This window comes from Monodelphis domestica, chromosome 5 (assembly GCF_027887165.1).
Source record: "Monodelphis domestica isolate mMonDom1 chromosome 5, mMonDom1.pri, whole genome shotgun sequence".
Lineage (NCBI taxonomy): Eukaryota > Metazoa > Chordata > Mammalia > Didelphimorphia > Didelphidae > Monodelphis > Monodelphis domestica.
This window is the reverse complement of record NC_077231.1, coordinates 252,362,572-252,387,950: the sequence shown is the minus strand read 5'-3', so window position 1 is coordinate 252,387,950 and position 25,379 is coordinate 252,362,572. Positions and strand designations below refer to the sequence as shown.

The 25,379-nt window shown below is 36.6% G+C and overlaps 1 protein-coding gene across 2 annotated transcripts in view; it reads right to left on the bottom strand.

Annotated features, from left to right (window-relative positions):
- ITGB1 (integrin subunit beta 1) overlaps positions 1-20,496 on the bottom strand; it is a 54,328-nt gene extending 33,832 nt beyond the window's left edge. Inside the window, exon 1 of one of the 2 annotated variants that reach the window (XM_001366530.5) lies at positions 20,275-20,496. The gene's annotated coding sequence lies outside the window, so the exon portion shown is untranslated. The remainder of the gene's footprint in view (positions 1-20,274) is intronic. The other variant, XM_007504765.3, reaches the window with a different exon arrangement.
- Positions 20,497-25,379: the final 4,883 nt, after the last annotated feature.

The following is a 25,379-nucleotide window of genomic DNA, read 5'->3' as shown; positions in this document are numbered from 1 at the left end:
GGAGAGGCACAAAATTGTGAGGGACCTCAGACATCCTAATATCCAGCCTTCTCATTTTTTAGATGTGGAAACTGAAGCTCAAGGTGACAAAAGTCAATCAGGTAGCTGGGTGACACAATGGTTAGAGTGCTGGACCAGAAGGAAAATCCAATCTTAGATACCTGTTAGCTGTATAACTCTGGGCAAGCAATTTCCCTCAGCTTTTAACTCCCAGAGTGGTCATGAAGAACATGAGATGATATTTGTAAAGCTCAGAGCATAATGCCCACCACACAGTAGGTGCTATATAAATGCTCTAATTATTACATATCCAAAGTTACATGGACAATAACTGTCACAAGTGGGATTTGAACCCAGGTCCTTTCCCTCCAGAATTAATGATCTTTCCACTAGGCTCTTTCTACAAATTTAACATCAGACAAAGGGCTCTGGAAAACTCAGGTATTATAGAAGGACTGCTCTTCACCCCACCCCAGGCAGGATGATGAAAGGCTTATTTATTTGCTTATGTAATTTCTGATGATCCATTAATATTTTACCTTTATCTGAAGAGCCTGGGGGGTTCCCCCAGTGCCTACTAGGCCTCAGCAATTTGTCACTAATTAGATGAAAAGTCAACTATGCTCTGTAGCGTACCCCCTATTGTCTGCGTCTACTCCTCCCACCCTTAGATTGTTTCTCCAAGATTATAAAAAGTTTTGCTTTTGTTCAACTAAATTCAGATTCTTGCTGTTCAGACACTTTTGAGCTCCTAAGGCAAGTCTTTCCTTCATAAATCCCCTGACAAGATTTATTAAGTGCCATGTACTGTGCACTGGAGATCTGAATCCAATAAATGAAAAGATCCCTACTCACAAGGAGCCTATACTATAACATGGCCAGGGGCACCAATAAAAGCAGAGTATCTTAGCACTGTTAAGTTACAGAGTACTACTGATGGTCATTTCTTAGATATGACTAGCCAAAAGCTCACCTTTTAAGGACTGCCTGAAAGTTCTGATGTGTATAAGATTCTTTTAGGCTATGAACGCAATCCATAAAAAAATGTGACAACAGTTCTTAAGCTATGATAAAATGGCCCTGGACCATGAAAGTTCCTGAGGAAATGAAATGCTGTGATGGATGGTGTTCCTGACCGTGCTTCCACCTAAAGCAAACAGAACAAATATTTGATCCATATATGGAGTGGCCAGTGTTTCTTCTGTATAACTCCTTTTCTCTCTTCAGGTTCCAGTGAATGCAACTAAAGGAAAGCTTTTTAAGTAATAGAAAATGTATTACTCAACATCCAGTGCCTCTCTCTCCCTAGTATATAGTGAAAAATTAGCTCTTTGAAATCAGCTTTGCAGAGTCCTCAAATATTCCAAGAAAAGGCTTAAACATTGAAATCCCTGCCAGTGAAGGCAGGATCTTCCTTAGTGGCAACAGCTGAGAAAAGCTAAGAATAACCTGACTTCTTATGGTTGGTTAGTTTGCTGATAGATAGAAAGAAAGAATTATCTTTCTGGCCAATTGTGTGTAAAGAACGGCAATCCTTTTAATTTTTATTCTGAAGCAGAGGGTTGAAATGATAGGAGACAGGACAACTTAGAAGAGGAAAAAATCAGTCCCCTTCCAGACCCAGCAGTTTGAACTGCTGCATAACCACAGCACGTCACTTGCTCTTTGTGACCTTCAGTTTCTCTATCTGTAAAATGGAAAGGATAATACTTCATAATTTCACATAACCCTACTCAGCAAATGCTATGTAAACCACTATATAAATGCAGGCTATTACCAAAGAATGTTAAGCTGTTAGAAGACCGTGGTAGTCATTAGAAATAAGAAGTTAAATGTCTAATTTTGTCCAACTTATGTGACTTTGAGAAACTCACACAAGCGTTCTCATCTATAAAATGAGATGGGTTGGGCTATATAGATAAGTCTATCTCTTAGGTCTTCTCAGCAGTAAACCCTAGGATTCCTATACTCATTCAATTTCCCATGGAAGTTCTGTTATCTATAGTAATAGATAAATGTTAATAAGGAGGAAACAGCAAAGGAATCATTGAGGATTTCGGTTCCCCATCCTACTACTGAAGGAGGAAATGCTCACAAACAGAATATTAGGAAATGTCCTAATAACTACACTGCTAAAGAAGCATTTGAGGATAGAACATAGCCAGTACAAGGAATATTGGGAAAGCCCTTTAATGCCACTAGGAAACCCTTCTTTTATTAGGATTTTGAACTGTAGATTTCCCCAGGTCTCCTGGTGAAATTATTTAATGTAATTTTGTAATATAATACACTTTTATGTAAGTAGGCCAAATTAAGAAAAACAATTTGTCCATTTTAAAAGGCCAGGGTGGCAATTATAATATCAAACAAAAAAGTAAAGATAACCCTGAAAAGATAAGAAACCATTGTTTTGCTTAAAGTCAACACAGCTAATGAAATAATATTAAAACTTAAAATAGCTATATGTACAAATGGTATAGTAAAAAGCTAATGAATATACAGGGAGAAAACAAAACTATTAATAGTCAGATTTTTAAATATTCTCCATTCTTATTTAGACAAATCCAACAAGATACAGAATGAAGTTGAGGTTCTGAATCGAATGTTTTTAAAAGTTAGCTATGTGTGGAAACTACCAAAATAGAATCAAAAGAAATGTGTATATTTCTCAGTTTAGGATGGTATCTTTGTGCTTGGACACTAAAACACTCATAAGAAATATAAAGGGAAAGAAATATTAAATATGACCTTATTGTTAATAGCAATTTTAAAAAATCCATAGAGGCCATTTGAAAGATTCAAACTTAAAAATGGAGACTAAATAACATAATACTAAAGAATATGTGGGCCAAAGAACAAATCAGAGAAACAAAGAAAACTTCAAAGTAAATGACAATATTGATACAATTTATCAAAAAGTTTTGGGATGTAGCCAAAACAATCATTAGGGGACAGTTCATATCTCTATATTTTCATCTACAAAAAGAATAGCTCAATAATTGAGCACATAAGTAGACAAGCATATTTTTAAAGATATTTAAAGAGAGATGAAAAACAAAAGAAATTATTAAAAATTGATGCCCAACTACATGCCAATAAAACTAGGAACTTAAGTGAAATAGATGAAAATTTTCAGAAACATAATCTGTATTAATAGAACAAGAACATTTATTATTTTTTAGAACAAGAAAATTTAAATAACAATCTTAGAAAAAGAAATTCAACAAGACATAAAGGATCTCTATCCCACCTCCCCACCCTGGGGGGTAGGGGGAGAACAAACCTAGCTCCAAATGGTGCTACAAGTAAATTCTATCAAATCTTTAAAGAATAATTAATCCTAATGTTACATAAATTGCAAAAAACAAAACAAAACAGAGAAAGAAGATATTCTATCAACCTCTGAGACAAATATGATCTTGACAGCCAAGCACAAGACGGAAGGTATGGCTACACAATAATTAAATAAAAAAATATTTAGGGACGTTAGCAAGTTTCAAGTGAAGTGTAACATGGCAGTCAAAAATGCTAATGAGATCTCAGGCAACTCTGAGAAGCATAGCACATAGTGTCAAAGTTAAACTTGCTTTGACCACATAATATCTTGAGTACTCTATTCTATTCTGGACACCATATATGAGGATATGTTGAAGGGCCTAGGAATCTTTAATAGGAAAGGGAAAAAGTAGCTTCAAGTACTTAAATGGCTCCCATATAAAAGAGGGATTTTATTTGTTTTGTTTTATCCCAGTGGGTGAAAATAGAAGCATATAAAAAACAAAAACAAAAACAAAAAAAAAAACCCACATCACTTAACATTGAACTATACACTAGTCAATCTTGGGAGATAGTGGGTATTCCATTACTAAAAGTCTTAAGGAAAAAATTGAAAGATCATCTGTTGCATGCATTGTAATGGGGAAATATACAATATGGGCTGGACTAGAGGGAGGAAAAAGTCCCTTCTAAATCAGTTGCCAAGTCTCGGCTCCTATATCCATCCCCTGGTCTTGTGATAGCTTCTTCATTGGTTTCCATGTACCCAATTTCCCCATAAAAATCCACACTCCATGCCACCAAACTGGTCTTCCTAAAGAGCAGGTATGATCACATCACTTCACCACTGAAGATTCTTTGGTAGCTCCCCCTTGCCTTTAGAACAAAATAAAACTTCTGCTTGGCAGTTAAAACCCTTCAAAATATGCCTCCAGCCTTTCTTTCTAGGCAGATTACATATATACTCCTCATACACTCTAAAGTCCAATCAAAGAGATCTCATTGCTATCCCCACACCCCATGCAACATTCTATCTCCTGCCTCAATTACTTTGCAGGGAGAGGTGGAATCCCATGATAGAAATGCTTTTTCTTCTTGTATGTCTCTTGAAATTCTCCTTTCAAGCCTCAACAAGTGTTCCCTTCTTCATAAGGATTTTCCAGATCCTCCCAGTTGTGAGGGATCCATTCCCAGCCATTGTGCATTTATTTTATATAAACTCTATTTCTCCCCCAGTAAAATATAAGATACTTGTGGGGAGGAACTTTTGTTTTTGCAAAAGCTAAATAAAAAAGCTTTTCTTGTTTAAAGAAAATGGATGTCTCCTAAAAACACCGATTTTCATAAAAACTTAAATAGAAGAGCAAAAGAAACTCAAATCAATCAACACACAATTCTAATGAGCCAATTAGGTACTATACTATGTTAAATGATTTACATTTTCCCCTGAATGTTAGTGATTATTCACAGTTGATGTCCTAGATAGCTTTGCATCCATTTATTTCCAATGAAAGATAATTTTTAAGCATTAGCATTCTTTCTGCATCCATTCAACTCCATTCAAGAATTTATTTGAATTTGTCTTTAAGAATGACTGATAGAATGAATGAATGAATGAAAAAGTATTATATATAAATCTGTGCAGAGACCTGAAAATACAAATACAAAAAGCAAGAGTCTTTTTCTCCTTCAAGGAGTTTATCTCAAAAGGGGAAAAGAAGATTTGGTCTGGGAAGTAAAGGGTTTGTGAGTCTTAGAACAATGGACTGATATGTCCTTTCTAGGAATGGTTATGATTTTTATCATTCTGAGAGCAAGGAGGGAAAGGGGAAGCATGTGGTACAGTGGTATGACCTAAAGCTGGATAACTACTATGTAGTTGTTATATATATATATATCTCATACAGTGATGGGGAACCTAGATGGCATGCAAAGTGCTCTCTGTGGGCATGTGGCTTCCCCTCCCCAGTTTGTTACTAGAAAGGCAGAGGGACTCAGGCAAAGCTGCTCCCTGCCCCTCTGCCCAGCAGCCCAATGGGGGTTCACAAAAGGTCAGGTGGGTGGCTCACAGGAGGCAGAACTGGAGGGGAGCTGTGGGATCCAGCCCCTCCTCCTCCTCCTCTCAACACTCCTGAAGACATTCCTCACTTTCCCCTCCCCCAGCAGCCCAATGAAAGTGCTTCCTCCTTCCCATAGGGGGTAAGGGAGGAAGGGAGCAGGGTGCACTTGGCAGGAGGGGTCCAGCCTGGCACTTGGTCTGGGGGGCGGCAAGGGTGCGGGGCCTGAAACTGTCTCTAAAAGGTTTGCCATCACTGCCATAGCAGGTCTGATCTAAGTAAGTGATGAGGTAGCAAAGTGAACAGAATACCAGGCCTGGAGTCAGGAAGACCAGTGTTCAAATCCAGCCTTAGATATTTATTAGTGGTGTGACTTTGGGCAAATCACTTATCTCTGTTTGCCTCAGTTTCCACATCTGTAAAATGAGGTGGAGAAGGAAATGGCAAACTACTCTAGTGTCTTTGCCAAGAAAACACCAAATGGGGTATCCAGGAGTTGGACACAACTGAAAAATTACTAAACAACATTAATAAACATCCAAATTCCCCAGGCAGGGATGACTACTATCTAAGAATGATATGATTGGCTTAAAAAAAAAAGTGTTTTTCCTCCAAATTCCCCAGAACAATTTGCCAACAATACTCTTTAGGTTTAAGGCCTTGCATTTATAGGAGGGGGGAAACGTTCTAGGAGGACCAGTATCTTTGTTACATTAATAAACTAGAATAGATAACTTTTTGATGGAAGTAGTCAATATTTGTATCTAATAAGATTACTATAAACAAAAAAGTAAGCTATACTATGAAGACATGGTTCAACTATAACCTCCCCGAACTTCTCAAATTTGGCCACATTCAGAACTCTTTTCTGCTCTTCTCTCCACTCAAGAGATAGAATTACCTAACCAATTAATTTAAAATATTAGTCCAGAATAAGCAGGCTCGCAAATAATTTTTCCTCCTAAGCTGATGAATAAATGCCTCAAGAAAGGCCAGGAAATTATGGAAAAAGGAGATACCCTGCTTTTTTTTTCATTTGTGGATTTTTTTTTTTAATGCTAGGAGGAGATTGGCAGCTTACTAGTAGGTATAAATATCCACTTTTCTCCATTGAAACAATGTTACAAAAAGTAGTTAGAATGTCAACTTTTATAATACTTATAACAAAGATTTCTTAAGTGCTTACTATTATAGAACATGTTGTACTGGGGGCTAAGGAGAAGATAAAAATTAAACAAGATATTTGCTACTAGAATATGCAATGTAATAGAAAGCTAAATAAATAAGAGGTAGCAGAATGGATAGGGCTCTACACTTGGGAGTTAGGAGGACCCAAGTTCAAATTTGACCTCAAGTCACTTCCTAGCTGTGTGACTGTGGGCAAGTCAACTCAACCCCAATTTTGCCTAGCCCTTCCTACTCTTCTGTCTTAGAACTGACCCCAGGACAGAAGGCAGAAGGTAGGGGTTTTAAGAAATGCTAAAAGATGTTCACAAATACCCTCAAATCAAATACCCCCCCTAAAAATTGTTGATTTTTTCAGAGTTGCAAGGTAGGCTTTAAATTAGGTTATGATCTATTACCAACCACAACTTACATTTAGACAAGGGCATAAAAGATTTTATTTTGGTACAGACCTATGATTTTATTGGTTTAGGGAATTCTCAGTGAGGGAACTCCTCTCTAAATGCAGATTGGAACCTGTTCAATAAAAGAAGAGTCTTGAAAGTCAAAGTGGGGACTGAAATTTCTTCCCTGTCCTCCACACAGAATTGTTGTAATGTAAAAAGTCTTAAAAACAAGTGGGATAATCACAAAATCACAGAGCTGGAAAAGACCTCAGTCACCATCTAATTCAACCATTCTAGAAAAGAATTACCCACTATAACACACCCAACAAACAGGTAAACAGTAAGAGCATATCTATTTCTCTCATACCATTCCACTACTGAATAGTTCTTAAAAAAAAGGAAAGTCTTTTTTCTTTCATCACACTTCTATTTCTCTTTTAACTTTCGTCTATTTTAAGTATTATTTGTCTTTCACATGACAGTCTTTCAAAAGTACTTGTCTTCCTTCCAAGCCCTCTCTTCTCATCCTCAGTTCTGTCAACAGATCTTTACCTACCAGGCAGTTAAGTGGTGGTATATCTATCAATAAACATTTATTAAGGGTCTACTATGTTCCAAGTATTAGAGAGTATTGCCCCATAATGCAAAATTTAAAAAACTTATTTTCAATATTTTTCAAATTCAGTTTTTTTATTTCTATGTAACCTATGGAAACATCAGCCTTGAAATTCTTCCCCCCTCCTTCATTTTTACTAGTAACTTGTTTCTCCACTCCCTCTTCTCTCCCCCTCAAAAACCCCTGCTCTGAGAAAATCCAGCAGTTATAGTTGATTTACAGGTAAGCACATATACTCTTAAATGAATATGTATATATAACAAAATGTTATGAGGAAATAGAAAAGGAATGAATCAGCACACATGACAAATAATTTGTATCTGTATTAAGTTTCTATAATTATGTTATTGAAACATTTTTTATCTTATGATTTTACCTGGGATTAAGTATTTATTTTTATTTGCTGAGAGTGTTAAGTATATAATCACAAATCATTTTAAGAAAAGTGTTACTCTTTTTACTTTTAAGGCTTGTCGTCATCATCTTGTGGCCTTTTCGAATACTGTCATCAAAAGGAAACAAGTGGATGTGGAGTTAAACAGGAACTCAAATCCTAGATATTGATGTTGAACAATTTTTTAAACCATTCTAAATTTCACTTTTCTAGATCTAGCTTTTCTCATCTAGGTAATATAAAGTCAGATTGCACCTTTGAAATTATAGGTATTTTTTTATGGTCTCAGCTCTTAATCCTTGCCCAAAGAGCCAAACAAATTTTGGTCAAGGGCTTTATGTCTCCTATATTTAAACCTAGAAAAGCAACAAAAGATGGAAAGTCATTGTAAACCAACTATGTGCAGAGTTTATTCAAAGCTACTATTCCCACCTCCCCACCCCTTTAACAGCAAGGTTTTCTTGCTTGATTTATGAGAGAATCATGAAGTCCTTTCCCTTACAGGATCATACATCTTAGGTCCCTGTGAAATTCTCAGGAATAAGAAGTCCAGAAAATTTAAGAGCTTCAGAAAACCCACCTCTAACAGGTCTTCCTAAACTAACTGAAAGATGTAGATAAGTTTCCTTTATCCTTCACTGGTGATTAGATCTGGAAGGGCCTAAAAGTCAACAGTTCCAACTCTCTCCCAGATGTCACTGAAACCTACAGATGTCATTGAGGCTCCAAGAGGGAAAGTGACTTAGCCAAGGTCCAACAATGAACCAGGATCAATTTTCAGACCAGCATTCTTTCCACTATATTACAATAGCCTCCCTTTCCTAACATCAGAAATACAGCATGGTCAGAAAAATTCTGAATTTGCTACAAGAGGACATGGTTTTAGGCAAGACATGGAACTACTCTCAGTTCCTTACCAGCTCTAAATCTTATTTTTAAAAAAAGTCATCTATTATCTTTTTAAATATCTCTAATTCAGGTTAATTTTCTGAGTCTAGGCTCTCATGTGCTGACTTGTAGACCACATCATATAGCTAGTCTTCAATTTCTAAAAAAAAAAAATGGTTTCCAAAAATTTAAAAATAAGATTTGGAAGTCATAATTTTTACAAAGAAATAATACTATATGTGTGTGTGTGTATATATATATATACACACACACACATATATATATATATATATATATGTATATATATATATATATATATATATATGAGGCTTTTAGGCCAATTCACAAATCTATCTATGCTATCCAGAGACATATTAAATATATGCAAAAATAACAAGATAGTTAAGTATATAAAAGAGGTGCAAAGTAAAAAGAGAAGGTCATGATCATTAGGGAAATTAGTAAAGAAAAAGAAAATTCCTGGAATGGATAGCAATTAAATTGGAATTTAAAGGACAGGCAAGGATGGAATGGTTTGGGGAAGAGGTGAAGGGAAGTACATTTCTATCAAAGGGAAACAGCTGTATAGCTATAGTACTTTAGAAAGAGTATTTTAGTGCCAAACCACCATGCATAATATTCCAATGGGGAAATGAATGCATAGTTCCAACTTGTGACACCTGAATCATTACTGCTGCATTAATAGCAAGGGCTGTAGCAGGGCAAGGACAAGAGATTTCAGAAGGTTTGGGAGAAAGAGGGTCACAGGGGCTAGGGTGCTACTGTCACTATTTGCTCCTAAATGGACTCTCATCCTTTTCTAACCTACTGCACAGCTCTCTTTTTGAGGTTTTCCCCCATGGTCACAAACATGTCCCCTGAAAATCATTTAGGGGTGCAATCAACTCTACATTAGTATTAAATACAAAAATCAAAAATGGTCTATAGAATATTCTTAACCCCCCCCCCCACCAAATTCTTACCTTCTGTCTTAGAATCAATATTTAGATATTAATTCTAAGGCAGAAGTACCATAAGTGCTAGGAAATGGATATTAAGTGAACTGCCTAGGGTCACATAGCTAGAATTGTTTGAGGTCACATTTGAACCCAGGACCTCCTATATTTAGGCCTGGCTCTCAATCTACTGAGCCACCTAGTTATCCCAGGAGAGTCTATTGATACGGGAGCTACAATAACAACTTTTAACCACTATCATACAACTGTCAGGTAGGAAAAATATTTTTTTAAAAGTCCCCCTTTACTCTGATTTCTTACCTTCTCCATCCCTCATCACATTTATCTGATTGTAGGGGAGAATATTCCATATTCATATTATTTTTCTGGCTAAGCATATAGAGGCTCAATAGCAGTAGCATAGATACTTTATGATGAATTATTTGTTAATCCATGAAAAAAAAAAGGAAAAATAAAAAATGGCCCTCCATGCTATGCAGACACCTTCCCTTCTGGAATGATGATGGCAGGCAGGATTTAGAGGACCACAGATCTAGAGCGGGAATGAATTTCAGAGACCGTCTAGTTCAAATCTCTCCTTTATAGGTAGATACTAAGGCCCAAGGAGGTAATAACTTGCCCTACGACACAGGCATCAGTGGTGGGACTTGAATTCGGATGCTCTGATGTCAAAGCCAAGCAGGGTCCTTTCCACTATACCATGCTGATTCCCAAAGGGGAAAATGAATACTAAGAATCATCGTTTCTATGACCATCTTATATATACCTTTTAAGATAACTTTCTATCTACTCTGTATATATTTTATATATACTTAATTATTTATAGATTGTCTTCTCCCTTAGAATGCAAGTTCCTTGTTGTTCAGTAATGTCTGAATCTTTGTGACTTGATTTTGAGGTTTTTCCTCTCAAGCTCATTTTGCAGATGAGGAAACTGAGACAAACTGGGTTGTGACTTGCCCAAAGTCACAAGTAGTAGGAGTCTGAGGCTGGATTTGAACTCAGTAAGATGAGTCTTTCTGACTCCAGGCCTAACACTCTATCCATTATGACACCTAGCTCACTAAGTTCCCTGAGGATAGTGATTATTTTTGCCTTTCTTTGTAGCCCCTTTCCTTAGCATAGTACCTGGCATATAGCTTAATAAATTCCTGGTGACTTAACTAAATATTAACTTAGTTATTGGTATTCTAAATATGTGATCTCTCCCCAAAGACCAGTGGGCAGCCATACTGTGTCAAGAACTGTAAACAAAATTAGGAGACACCTGAGGTGATATTCCCCTTTTAAGGCAAAGGAGTCAGCAGTTGGTTTTATCATGTGTCCAAAGGCAAAAAGGAACATTTCACATTGTAGTACCCATAAAGTATTGACAAAAATACCACTATGAAAATAATTGTAGCTTATATACCAAGATCTATTGTAAATGATTAAGAGGTAAAGAAATTCTGTGAAGAATGCAATAAAATCCTTAAATCAACATTAATTCTGGGGGATTTCATTGCACAGATGAGAATAAAGATGGAGAAAAATATCAAGTAGGAATAAGGCATGATAAGAACTTGTAGATTACAGAAACCAAATGTCTATACATTATGAGTTTTTCTGTGAGGGGAAAAAAACAGAAACAAATAGTATCAATCATGGTGAGTATCCAAAAAAAACGAAATTGATTTTTACAGAAAGAAAACAATTCCTACAGGTATCATTCCTGAATCGGCTTTCTGTGTACAGTCAGACCACTGACTTATTAGAGAAAAAAGTCAAAATTAATACAAAACTAGAACAAAAAAGAAAATTAGAAAAGACATCATGAGAAAGCAGAATGAATGCTGAATTTGGAGTTACAAAGTCGAAGTTTAATCCTAACTATTCCATTAGTTATATGTGTGTCCCTGGGCAAAGAACAAAAAGGCCTTTATCCAGGAGCTACCTAGGAAAACAGTATACAGTTAAAACAACTGCAATCTGTCCTATTTATAGATACTATTGACAATATAATATGGAATTTATAACAAACATAACAATTTCATAAGGGTAGACCAAAATCTTAAAAAGTGCCTCAACAGAAAGCAGGCAACTTGTAACAAAGTGAAAAGGTATAGAAATTATAGAAAATACATACTAAAAACTTACTTATAAAATTTCACAGAGGTTGGTAGATTATTAGTATTGCTTATTAAAATAGAAGGGTGTAAATGGGATAAAAACCAGTTAGAATCAAGATGAGAAATGCAGGAAGATTAAAGGAAGTGAATCTAGAAGAACACTAAGCTGAAAGCAACAATTGTGAGGATGTTGAAAAATTAGTTCATTATATATCTGACATGGATGATACCCAAAGTGGAAAGGTTTTTCACCTTTATAATGCCTATGTCCATGATATACTATTATATTGACTAAAATTGTGGTTGGCTGGTTGGTTTGTTAATTTGTTCTAATAGCCTCAAACTTCTTAAAACAAAGGCCCATCTTTTCAATATTAAATTGCTATATGGCTCTGATTCACTCAACATTATGATCTCTAAGAAATTAAAATTGAGAGGTATGCAATAAAGATGAATAGGTGACAAAACACAACCAACAAGGAAGAACCAGTGTAAAAAGAATATATGAAAAGATATATGATCAACAAGAATGTGGGACTTGGTCACACAGTGAGAAAAAGAGAGAACAATTCATATGTTCCATTAGTATCCTTACGATATCAGAAGAATGAAGAAAAAAAAAAAAGCTACTATCACTCTAGGATCATTGTACCCCCAGGTGAACTGAGAAGGTCATTGATGGGCAGGCATGGATACCTTCTGTATCACTGAAAGGACATTCACACTGATGAGATCACAAATATATTTCAGCAAACTTACAGTGGAAACTATGACACATACTAGCTAAATTTTAGGTATCTGAGTCAAATAAGCAGAACAACAACAAAAAATATACATAATCACTGACTATACAAATGAACGCAATAAAAACTGAATATTAGTGTCAACTTATTAGCTAAATTTTAGGTATCTGAATCAAAAAAGCAGAACAACAGCAAAAAAAATACATAATCACTGACTATACAAATGAATGCAATAAAAACTGAATGTTAGTGTTAACTTATTAAAAATAGAGTGCATCCAAGAGTTTTAGAGATTCAGACTTGAAAGAGACCCAAGGAGCCACCAAGTCTTAACCAATTCTGAAACAAGAATAATTTCTATTATAATATACCTGAGAAATAATTAGCCACAGCTTTTGGCTGACGACCTCCTTGAAAGAACCTGCTACCTCCCACGGCAGGCCTTTCCACTTTTGGACATTTCCAATTATCATGAAGATTTTCCTTAAATCATGCCTATATTAAAAGCCATTCCTTATGTGTATGTTGTTTTTTCTTCCCAGCTAGACTGTAAGCTGACATATACTAGTTTTTAAATAGCAACAAAATCTCTCCTCCCTGACCCTGCTCTCCAACTGAGTGGGGAAAAAATCCTGTTACCAACATATATAGTAAAGCAATTTTCATATTGACTATGTCATAAAAAAAGCCACCACACTTTGCAATCTTTCAATCTTTCACCTATATCAAGGAGCAATATGTTTCATCATGAGTATTCTGAAATCACAGGTGGTCATTAACAATGATCAAAGTTCCTAGATCTTTCAGTCATTGACCATACCACATTGTTTTCTTTGTATAAACTGTTCTCCTAGGTCTGACCACCTTTCTCTCAGTTCAAACAAGTCTTCACAGGTTTCTTGAAGCTATTCACTTTACTATTTCTTCTGATAATGACCTGGACTGCAAAAATAAATCACTGTAACTTTTTCTTATATTTCTCTATTAGGATCTGGTCTGGCATATTTTCTAGAGCTGTTTAAAGGAGTTTTGTGCTGTACTTTTTAGCAGTACCATCTTAGCTCTACCTCTCACCATCATTATTTTTAATCAAAAAGTACTTGCTTTTTGCCAGAAAATTGAGCTTTCTATGGTCTGTAGGTCTTTATTCTGTGATAAATAATACAAAGAGCCAGAAGAAGCTCTTTAGCATCTAATGTCAGCCTATTGATCCATGGAAAATATGGACAAAAATCTGCTCTATAGGATGAAAAAGTACCTATGGATTGTTATCTATATCAGTGGAGGGAATAAGCATACTGATGAGATCATAAATCAATAAAAGAAGTCACAGTATACATGTTTCGGTAAACAATCAATACTTCTAGAGGACTGTAATTCATAAGGAGACAAATTCTCAAACCCTGCCTCAGGCATGTAAAAGATAAAAGACATTTATATATTAGAAAAAAACCTATGCCCAGATTATTCTGACCATTCCCCCTCACTGATTATGGTGTAGTACAGAGCTCTGTAATTAAGAATAGGACCATGATTTCTCAGAAGAGTGAGATATAAGAATAAGATGATACTAACAGCTGAGAATGCTAGAGATGAAACTGATAGGAAATTAGAAATATGCAATTTAGGAGAAGACACTCATTCTGGTCTGGTCCTGAGATCTGAATGGAGTGGGCAGTTTCAAGCAAAAGCTTTGGAGAATAAAGAAGGAATAGGATGGGGAGAGGAGAAAAAAAATTTTTTTAAAGCATGAGCTAGCTTCAGGAACATCCTATTTTCATCTTCCTAAAGAAGTGGCATATTTCAAATTAATTCTTTATGTTCCCAATTATATATATTGTTTCAAAAATATGTTATGACCTATTTTTACAAAAAGTGAAACTTTAAAATCATATACACTTCCCCTGTGGATTTCAAGACAGGACCAAATTAAAATGTCTAATACACATAGCAAGCTAAGGAAGTATACTGGGTGAAAATATAATCATCCATTTTAAACATATATGTTGTCAAATCAATTGCTATTAATTAAAAGGGTTTTGACTTAAGCTTATAATAGGTGATACTATTTTGCCCAAAAGGACTGCTCCTGAAATTGACTAATAAAACAAAATTTGTCTAAGGCAAGAATTGAAAGCACTGACCTTTCAAGTCTGCTGGCATGTTCTCTAGTGCTTTTATTTTTCAGATATTCATCTCAGGTTTAACTTCTTTCTACAGACTAAAAACATCAAATGTGTCCTATATGTTGCTTTATTTTTCAATTACTAAAGGGTTTTAAAAGTTAGATCATAATCAACATGGTTTCTGAGGAAATGTGGTAGAGTAGAAAGAGCATCAGTCTTGGAGCAGAAGGACCTGAGATCTGGTCAACAAAGCTAGCTAGGTAGGTGGAAACACTTTACATCTCTTCTCAGTTTTTTTCCAAAGCAAAATGATAATACTACTTGGGTTACACCTTTCTTGAGGTTGTTGTGAGCAAAATGCTTTATAAAACCCAAGATACTAACTCGAATCCCCAAGTTCTTAGGAAATGTTCTTTCTAAAGTCTGAGAAAGCATTAAATATATAATTAATACTTTAAAAGTTAATGTAGTATAAGAGTGCTAGTATAAATTATTTGGAATCTAGGAATGACAAAGGTTGTAAGAATTAAAATGCAAGCTCTTTGAGAATAGCCACTGTCTTGCTTGCTAATATTTGTAACCTGAGCAGAATGCCTACCATAGAATAAGTATGTAATACATGTTTTTCACTTTATAGATTTAATTATGGAAAGCAGTTTATTCTCTTCTGAAGTGAAACAAATTCAAAATAAATAGAATACTTATTTTTTCTTCACATGATACTTGCTTAAGAAATGCTTGTTGCCCTGATACCATGGCATTATAGAAACACTAAGTCTAACTTTAGTTTTTATTATTCCTTTCAACTGACCAGCATAGATAATTGTACAATGTGACTATACTGCATGTACTCAAAAACTTCTTTCTGATTACTGTGAGGATTAATAATTTCATTAAGAATCACCAAGATCAAAACAAAGCTATTTAATAAAGAGAGGCGAGTTTCCTTTATCTTACACTAAGGGGAAAAAAAAGTCTATAGATCAAAAGAGTTAATTCTTTCTACAAAATGCCTTACAACCAGTGGAACATTTGGTTTTGCTGCATGTTTGGAGGTGGAGGAGTGATCTTGCCTCTCATACAAATTCTTTCCCTGATAAACTGAGTTTGGGAATATAATAGATGAAATTAAGTCTCCAAAATTTTTTGTTTTCTGGTACACTCTCCTAACTTTTCTCAATTTTATATAATTAATTACTATAGTACACAAAACAAATGAGGTCATGCATGTAAGAATATTAGAAGAAATTAGAAGAAAAAAGATTACATACATAAACATTCAGAGATTTTTAAAATTTGTACTGGAAACAATCAAAATGCCCAATAACTAGGAAATGGATGAAAGAAGATATGGAATTCATAATTTTCCTAAAGAAAAGAAATGTGGAGATTTTTATGAGGAGGGGAAAAAAAGAGGAAAAGTTTCAAAATGACATCAGTTTTATATGATCACATATAATCAAATAAACAAAGATGACAAAGTTCCCTAGAGGGAAGAGAATTAAATAGGTACTGTAATTTTCTTGAAATCTGTATCAATTTTTCAAATAAAAATTTTAAGAACTTGAATTTCAATGTTTCATTTGGAATTCCTTTGAAATCTATGTATATATGCATGTTGAAAGTAGACATTAGGGCTACATAAGCCCACTTGGTGGATGGCTCAAAATATTTATATTCATTTTTTCTACATATAATGTATCTAAAAGGTACTTCTGTTTTATATACTTTTTTTGTTTTCTTTGGCTGTTAAATTTAGACTTTGATTTGACTTGGGAGAACACTGTCCTAAGAAATGATTTTTTTCTCCCCTTTGGTTTTTACTGTCTCAGAAGCTAAAAAACTCATCTCATCCCTATATAGGAATGGCTATTAGAGACAAAGCAAATCTTACCCTCCAATATTGTATTTTTAATAAGGAATACTGTCTCAACATTAAATTGGAGTTGAATGGATGTAAAGCTACTGTAAAGTGAAAATATTTTATTTAGTTCTAATTTTGAAAGCCAGCCAGTTTTTTTTTTTCTTTTAAAAAAACTGCTTACCTTCGGTCTTAGAATCAATACTGTGTATTAGTTCCAAGGCAGAAGAGTAGGAAGGACTAAACATTAGGGGTTAAGTGACTTGCCCAGAGTCACACAGCTATGAAATGTCTGGGGCCTGATCTGAATCCAGAACCTTTATTTCTAGGGCTGGCTCTCTTAGCCACCCAGCTGCCCCCAACTTGCCAGTTTTCTACAAAACAACAATTAGCTAAAAATATAAATGCTAATTATATTTCAAACAGAAGTCAAGGGGTAAATCTAAAGAAAATACTAAATGAATTAAGCTGAGAGATGAAATCTTTTACTTCAAGATCCAAATTTTAAGATGATTCAGATCACCAAGTATAAAGTTATTTCCATTTTTGGACTTGTTTGGACACATTGAGAAATCAGTTCATGATTTCAGATCAATCCTTAGAGGGCAAATATCTATAAATTAGCATTCAGAGCAGCAGATTCAGTTGTCTCAATAAAACAAGTGGGTTGTCTTTTTAACTCCTACCCTTCTAGGAACAAAGAAAAGGAAGTACTTTTTTTTTCTCTTAATTTTATTTCAACATTAATTGTAGGAGAAGGGAATGAAGAAAGCTACATGACTATTAAAATTATTAAACTAAATGATCTTCATAGTTATTTATTCTCATGTTATTTCTGATGTACTAAACTTTTTGGGGGAAACTGTCAAAGGAAATCAAAAGTGTGTAATTGAGTGAAGGAAACAAATCCCTTATATTTTCATCTTCATAAAGTATTAACAATATTTCTATATTTTTAGAAGTCTTGTGTCATTTATATTTTGGTAAGTCTAAATCAAATTTATTCTATATAATCTCTAATTAAATGAAATTAAAATTGTTTTTGCTTTTCTATATGTTGCTTTATAATCTAATAAAACCAAACATTTCTATAGGAGCTTAAAGTCTTACAGAAATTGGCTTACTTAGAATCCCAAAGTGACCTAAGCACACAGTAAAAATGATGGATTTTAATCATCTGTACTTGTTAACTTGGCACTTTAAACTTAAGTCATTCATTTAAAAGTATTTAAGTGGCCACATTTTGAAGAATAAGAAGCTGAGCTCAGAGTCAGGAGGACTATCTCTGCTATAAACCCCTGTGTGACCTTGGACAAGTCACTAATGCTGGCTCTCAAATTGGACTTCCTGATCTCTAAGATTCCTTCCAGCTTTCTGTTCTAACGATTTGTACATATCCATCTCCTTCTATACCTCACTTCTCAGTCTATAAACTTTTTAAAGTTGGGAGCTGCTTGCTGATTAAAGTTGGGAGCTAATTGTATTCCTAGTGCCCAAGAGTGCCTTGGTTAATACTTTTTCACAGAAAAATAAATGCCAGTAAAAATTCCTTAGAAATATATCATTTTGTGAAACACAATAAAGACTAATAATCCAGCCTTCCTCAAAACATTTAGTTCATAAAATGTATTCAGGAAAACATCACTAGTTATACTATAATACTTCAAAATACTAACAGTACTAACAGTACAATTGGGGACTCAAAAGAGTGACAAATTTTGAGAATTTTAAGTATCCAATTTTGGTTATGATACAATAAATGAATAGATTACCTTGAGAATTCAACTAAGCAGCTCCCAATTTTAAGTCATTTATAATTTTGGGGGTGGTGGTCTGAGGGGTGGATGAGAAGATCAAAAAAGACTTGTATACAAATAAGACCAAAGAATATCACAAAGTTTGAAGGAAGCTTAGAGATCACAACCCAACTTTATAGATGAATAAATTGAGACCCAAGTCACAGCTAGTTTATAGCAGTTAAGTCTATCATTTCCCATACAATTTAATTTTGGAAAGGCAGGATAGAATAAATAACACAGTGGCCTGGGCCAACTTTGGAGTCAGGAATACCTGGGTTCAAATGCAGCCTCAGATACATACTGGCTCAACAACCACAGGTAAGTCCCTCAACAGTCTCAGTGCCCATAGAATAACTCTTAAGTTAAAGAGAAGTTTGCTGATTTGCTTCAGAGGAGAGTGTCCCCATGCTGATGAAATCAAGAGACCATAACCAAAATAAACTTTAAGTGTTATGAAATCTTGGGTATAGTAATGCATTATAAGTACAAAAGTATGTATATATTTGTCTATAATTCAGCAAAGTTTGCTATTACATATACAAATCTTAATAGGGGAAAATATGCCCAAACTGTTGCTTAGATGATCCATGTTCAGTATCTATCAACTTTTTTGTTAGGTTTAGTCCTGTACCCATTAATACATACCTAAAACCAGGGCCCATGGTTAAAAATAATACTATATTGTCAATTATTCCCGTAAATAAAACATTTGCTCAAAATTTCTAAATCATAAAAGTAGAAAACAACGAAAAGTATAGCAAGAAGATTTAAGGCTGCTTAAGCTTCAAAGGCTGTAAAATCACCAAGTTCTGAGAAAGATCAAGAATTTAAAAGACCCTCAAATCCTTTTCAGCTCTCCCCCAAGCATATCCCTAAACTCTACTTTAAATGTCCAATTATATCAATAAGTAGTAGAACTTTAGAACTTAAAATGCAAAAGGATCTATAAATGGTAAGCTTCATGATAGATAGATAGATAATCGGGAACCAGATTCTACATCTCCAGACTACAACTCCACGAAAGTGACACCCACAACTCAGGCAGGCCTGGTGAACCATCCCTCCACAAGGAAAGGGTGAGAAGATTCCGGTCTTCCTACCCTGAGGCTAATCACACATAACTGCCCCCTTCGCCCCCTAGGCAGGGTACATAGTGGTTTAGACAAGAGTTCTCTCAGTCCAAGGTGAAGAAAGAGGAAGAGGAAAAAACAGGAAGGCTAGTGTATGGATGGGTGTAGAAAAAAGAAAAAGATTGGAAATAGAGGGAAAAGCAAAGGGAAAGAGGGATAAGTAGAGAAAGGCAGAAAGCCAGGGAAAAGTAGAAGAAAAGACAGTGGAAGAGTAAAGAAAAAGAAGAGAAGGGGGGAGAAGAGGGGAAGGTGCCGAGAAATAGGGGGAAGATGGTGAATAAGTAGAAGAAAAGAATGGAAGGTGATAAATAAGTAGAAGAGGGGAAGTTAGGGAAAAAGTGAAGGAAAAGTGGGAGAAGGTGGGAAAGAGATGGTGGGGGAGAAAGAAAGGGAAAAGATGATGTGGAGCTGGAGAAGAAAAAGCTGGGAGGAAGGAAAAGAGCAGGAACCAAGTGGGGGAGGGGGCGCACACGCGGAGGAGGGTGAAGGCCAAGCAGGCGACAGTAGAGCCTGACCAGCGGGGCCAGAGCAGGACGAGCGCACGCCGGGTCCCCTCCCGCCCCGAGGCAGGAATTCCTAGCCGTAAGCGGACGACGCCCGCAGTCCCCACCCCCACTGCTCCCTCCCAACACAAAGAGCGGGGCCGGGCCGGGGCTGCCTCTTCCTTGGACCAGCCCCGGCCACCTCACGCTCCTCCGAGTCCCCTAGACCCCGGGGCGTCTAATCACCTCGCAGCCGTCCGCGCGGGGCTGTACGGGACGCGCGCGCTTGGGCAGCGGGCCGCGTGCTCCGGGCCCGGCCTGGCTCTCTTGCTGCCGCGGCCGCTCCGAGTTGCTTCCCCGGCTCTCCCGGAGGGCGGGCGGGCGGTGGCGGCAGCTCCAGCTCTGGCTGCGGCTCCTCCTCCAGGGAGGGAGGAGGGGCGAGTCACTCCCTCGGCCGCCTCCCCCTCAGGAGCGGCGGCGGCGGCGGCGGCCGCGCGGGGCCCCTCCTCTGGGCCACCGCCCTCCTCCTCTAACCAACCAATCCCCATTCTTCTCCTTTCCTCTCCTACCCCTCCCGCTCCCCTCCGTTCCCCCCCCTTCTCTCCCCGCCCCGTCTTCGAACCCAGCCCCGCGCTCCCTCCGGAAACGCATTCCTCCCGGGTCGCGTCAGCCGCTCCGTTGGCGGCTGAGGAGTTGTGTGAAGAGGAGACTGCGGGGGAGGAAGGGGCGGACAAAGGAAGTGGCCCCAGGACCCGGAGGGAGCGGCCGCTACGAGGCTCCCAGCCTCAGTTTACTCACCTGCCAAAGTCGGCCGGGATTCCGCCCTAGGCAGAGCCAGAGCTGGCTTCTGGGCCAGCAGCTTGTGAATTAGGAGTCAGCTGCCGGGAGGGCCTGGAATATTTTTTAAAAAGAGAGGGAAGAGACTGGAGAGTGACCTTTAATCTGGGTAAATAAAGGCACTGACTTGGGTTAAACCAAGTAATCTTCTAGGGTCCCACTAACTCTACAGGATGATGAAACTCTGGCGCCTTCTATTAGAATAGTAGGTGATGTTTTTGTTGTTGTTGTTTGTTTTTTTGTTTTTTCTTTTCAGAATGCAAGCACTTCATTGACCCCAAGGTGGGGTGGGGGGGAAGAAAGAAAGAAAGATCTGTATCCCAATGAGTGATCTGCCCAGCCGCTCTTGGGTCAAAGAAATTTTTTAGAACACTTAGGTAGGGGCAGTGAAGTGGCCCAGTTGACAGAGAGCCAGGCCTAGAGAGGGGGAGGTTCTGGGTTCTCTATGACTTAAGACACTGCCATTCTTGGTGACCCTGGGCAAGTCACTTAACCTCCATTGCCTAGCCTTTATCACTCTTCCGCCTTGGAACCAGTGCACAAATACTGAATCTTAAGAGAGAAGTTAAGGGTTCCGAAAATAAAAGAGGTACTACGTTTATTAAAAATAACAGAAATTAAAATAAAGGAAATACTATTCATTATGAAACTTCTGGATAGGCAGGGTATGTTTTAGATAAAGGGACTGAAACCTGTGCCAAGATTATACAGAGACACAGTTATTCAAAATATTGCCTAGGCATGATACCATCTGGTTGAACTGAAGATACTGCTATTTGGAAAGCTGTGGCCTTTATGTGCAACAGTAACCTAAAAAACTGCAAACTCTAAGAATATACTTCCGATGGAAAGGTGGGCACATGACTGTATGCTTTGTAGCCTGGTTTAATCCAAGCCTTCAAAAATAAATAAAGCTGTATTTGTTTAAATGCATCAAAAAATGGAAATTTTACTGGAAAGACAAGAATTAAGTCTATTCCTTTGCCCTTAGGTGTTGAGAAATACTTTTCCTACTTGGAATTAGCAGTGGTGCAATGGATGGAGTCCTATACTTGGTGTTAGAAAAGATATAGGTTCAAATCTTATTTCTACTGTGCAAGGCATTTAATATTTTCAAGCATCACACTAGTGTTAGGACAAAGTTGTGATAATGTATTCAAGGTGTTTTGCAAACCTTAACTTAACAAATGTAGCTATTATTAGAAGAGAATAAATGACATTTCCAAATTTGACCTACTGGTAAAGTCATCAGAACATAGATCCTTTGATTTAGAGATGATTATACTCATATAAAATTAGAAACAACAGCATAGTGTAATATTGAAAATTAATATTATACCATATATGATATGCTAAATGTAATATTTAGAAATTTGTTTGGAAATATAATAGTTTAAAAAATTATTGTGGTCACCATTTATAAAAAATAACCCTTATGTCACAAAGTTTTTAACATTTTAATTTTAATATATAAAAAGAAATGAGGGAAGGAAATAGAAAAAATAGTTCCTAGCCTGCCACTCTAATCTTAACCAGCCCACAAAAGTGTCTTCTGCCCCAGTCACCAACACAGAATCACAGACAAGCACCCAGCTAAAAATCTCCAGCCTCATCTGCAGTCTTATTTTTATTGTCTTCCTTCTCCACATCATGTCCTTCCCCTCTTTACAGGTCTAACACATCTCAGGAACCAATCAAAGTCTCTGACCTGAACTGAAATTCCTGGTTCCAGGTTGCTAATGGGCTAGGGGGAAGTTCTTGACCTTGGGAGGAAAGGATTCCCTTTACATGATGGGAAAATCTTATAGTTGATTCAGTTCTGAAACTAGATTGAACCTTTTAGCTAGACATGTACAGAAAGCTTTTTTGATTCCTGCTCAACTGACATGTGACATTCAGTATAATATTTTATTTAATTGATGTTCAACCAAAAATTGGAAATTATTAACTTGTGTTCAGCCTTGGGTTAGTTGTTGCTATTTGACAAGTAAGTAAATTCAAATTCCTCTATATCTTGGATTCTTGAATGTCAAGTGACCTTTCAGAATCCAGAAGATTTTCATCTTTCAAATTATGAGTTGAGTAAATTATCATTGAATGCTAGAAAAACAAAAATATCCAGTGCTTTATATTCTTTTCACCAGAATGTTACCATTGATTTACTCAAGACCTGCTACTAGGACTTTCAGTTCAATCAAGCATTTTAAGGGCCTACTGTATGAAAGGCCTTGGGGATAAAAAGGGCAAAAATGTGAAAGGCATTGGTCTAAAGAAACTGACATACTGCTTTGGAGACTCCGCATTTACACAAATAAGTCTAGGACAAAGAAAACTGAGGAGAACAAACAGTAACATGGAAGAAGGCATTGGGAGAAGATATCACAGAGAAAGATGGCAACCAACTTGAGCTGTGAAGAAAAGAAGAAAGGGATTCTGAGAAGGAGAGATGAGAAGCATAAATTACAGATATGGAAAAGGGCATGATAAGTATGAATAAAGTATGAAAAGGGGTTCAAGAAACAGAGAATTCAGGAAGGGGAGTACTATGATATAAAGTTAGAAAAGTAAGTGGGGAATACTGTGGAAGGCCTTAAATGCCAAACTAAGAAATTTAGATTTTCTTCTAAGGCAATGAGGAACAAATAGAGAATTTGAGCAAGGAAGTGGCATGATCAGATGTGTTTTAAGATCATTTTAGCAGCAATGTTTAAAATGGATTGAAAGGAAAGACTAGAAACATGGAGACCAATTAGGAGAATGTTGCAATAGCCTGATGAGATAATATGGTCCTAATTAGAGTAATGGACCTGTAGCTGAAGAGAAAGTGATATATCAGAAAGATTTTTGTGGAGGTAGAATCAGTAGTTGCTTTATTCAGCAGGCACTTGTTAAGTTTAAGGCAACCTGAATGCAAAGACAAAAAAGAAACAGCTCCAGTTATCTGACATTGTGGAGTTTACCTTCTGTTGGGTGAGACAATATGTAGAGAGTCAAGCATATAAAAAGTAATTTTGGAAGGGAAGGCACCAATGGGAGCAGGGAATAGGAAGACAGGATTAGGAAAGGCCTCATGGAGGATGTGGCATGTTTTCAGGACTTTGAAGGGATCTGAGGACTCAACATGAGGAAATAATGAGGAAATAGGAGTCCATCCTTGTTCAAAGTCAGCTGATTTGGTATGTGACTCAATATGAAGGAGATGAAAGGGTCAAAGATGACTATGGTTAGAATCTGGATGACTATCAGTATGTTTCCCGAACAGAAATTAGGAAGTTTACAAGATGAATAGATTTGAGAAAGAGAAGAATAAATTCTATATTGGACATACTGATTTTGAGACAAATATAGGACATCCAAGAGAAGATATCTAGTAGGCAGTTCTGAAGAGAAATTAAGGCTGAATATTTAAATTTGGTAATCATTTGCACCCTTGAAAACAGTTGAGATATCTAAGAGAACTTTTATATATATATATATGTATATATATGTATATACATATATATACACATATACATATATGCAAATGTGGGTGTATAGATGGATTCATTTACTGAACCCCATATCTGTATGTATATATATATATATATGTATTACTACCCTTCATACAAGCAAATAATTCTGCTGCCCTATAATCAGTTCGTTCCCTTTATGCAACTTTTGTACAGAATTGGTAATAGATTTTTGCTCAACCATCAGTATTTTAACTTAAGTTCTTTGTTGCATTTGCAAGATTTTTGTCTCTTGGCCTTTGAGACAGAAAGGAAGAAGGAGTCTCTTGGCCTTTGAGACAGAAAGGAAGAAGGGGTCTCTTTTGGCCTTGGAGACATAAAGGAGAAGGGGTCTCTTGGTTTGGGTGACAGAAAGTAAGAAGGACAAAGTTCATCTCTCTCTGATTTCTCTGCTGTGTTACAGTGACTGAATTTCCAGACCTGTTAACCCATTTTCCCAATCTGAACTATATTGTACCATCCTCCTACCTAGGAACTATCCTAGTATTAGGGAAACCCCAAACCCTCTTTCACTCCATTTTCTTATCTTTACTTTTCTCTCCAACAAATCCCTTACTTACCTTAGAGTAGTGAAAAGAGTGATTTATTTGATACATCACTCTGAGTTGATTGAGAGAGACCAACTGAAGAATAAACGGGAAATAGGAGGGAGGAAGGGAGGAGGGACAAGAAGGGACAAAAAGGAAGGAGGGAGGTAACCAGAGGTTGAAGGGAAAGAGGGAGGAAGGGAGGAGATGGGCAGGTCTGATCTTTAGTTATCATTTATCATTCAAATAATCCCTTATTACAATTTGCAAGATTTTTTTTATTAGGAATGCTATGTTTGGTGATGGAACTATGTGAAGCTAATATATATTCATTTGTTGCTTAAAGTTGTACTGTGGAGAAGGTAGTGCAAATATTATACCCACTTTATAAAGGACAAACTGAAATTAGTAGAGGTTAAGTGACTTGCCCAAAGTTACATGGCTATCATGGCAGACAAGGACTGATACACAGTCCTTT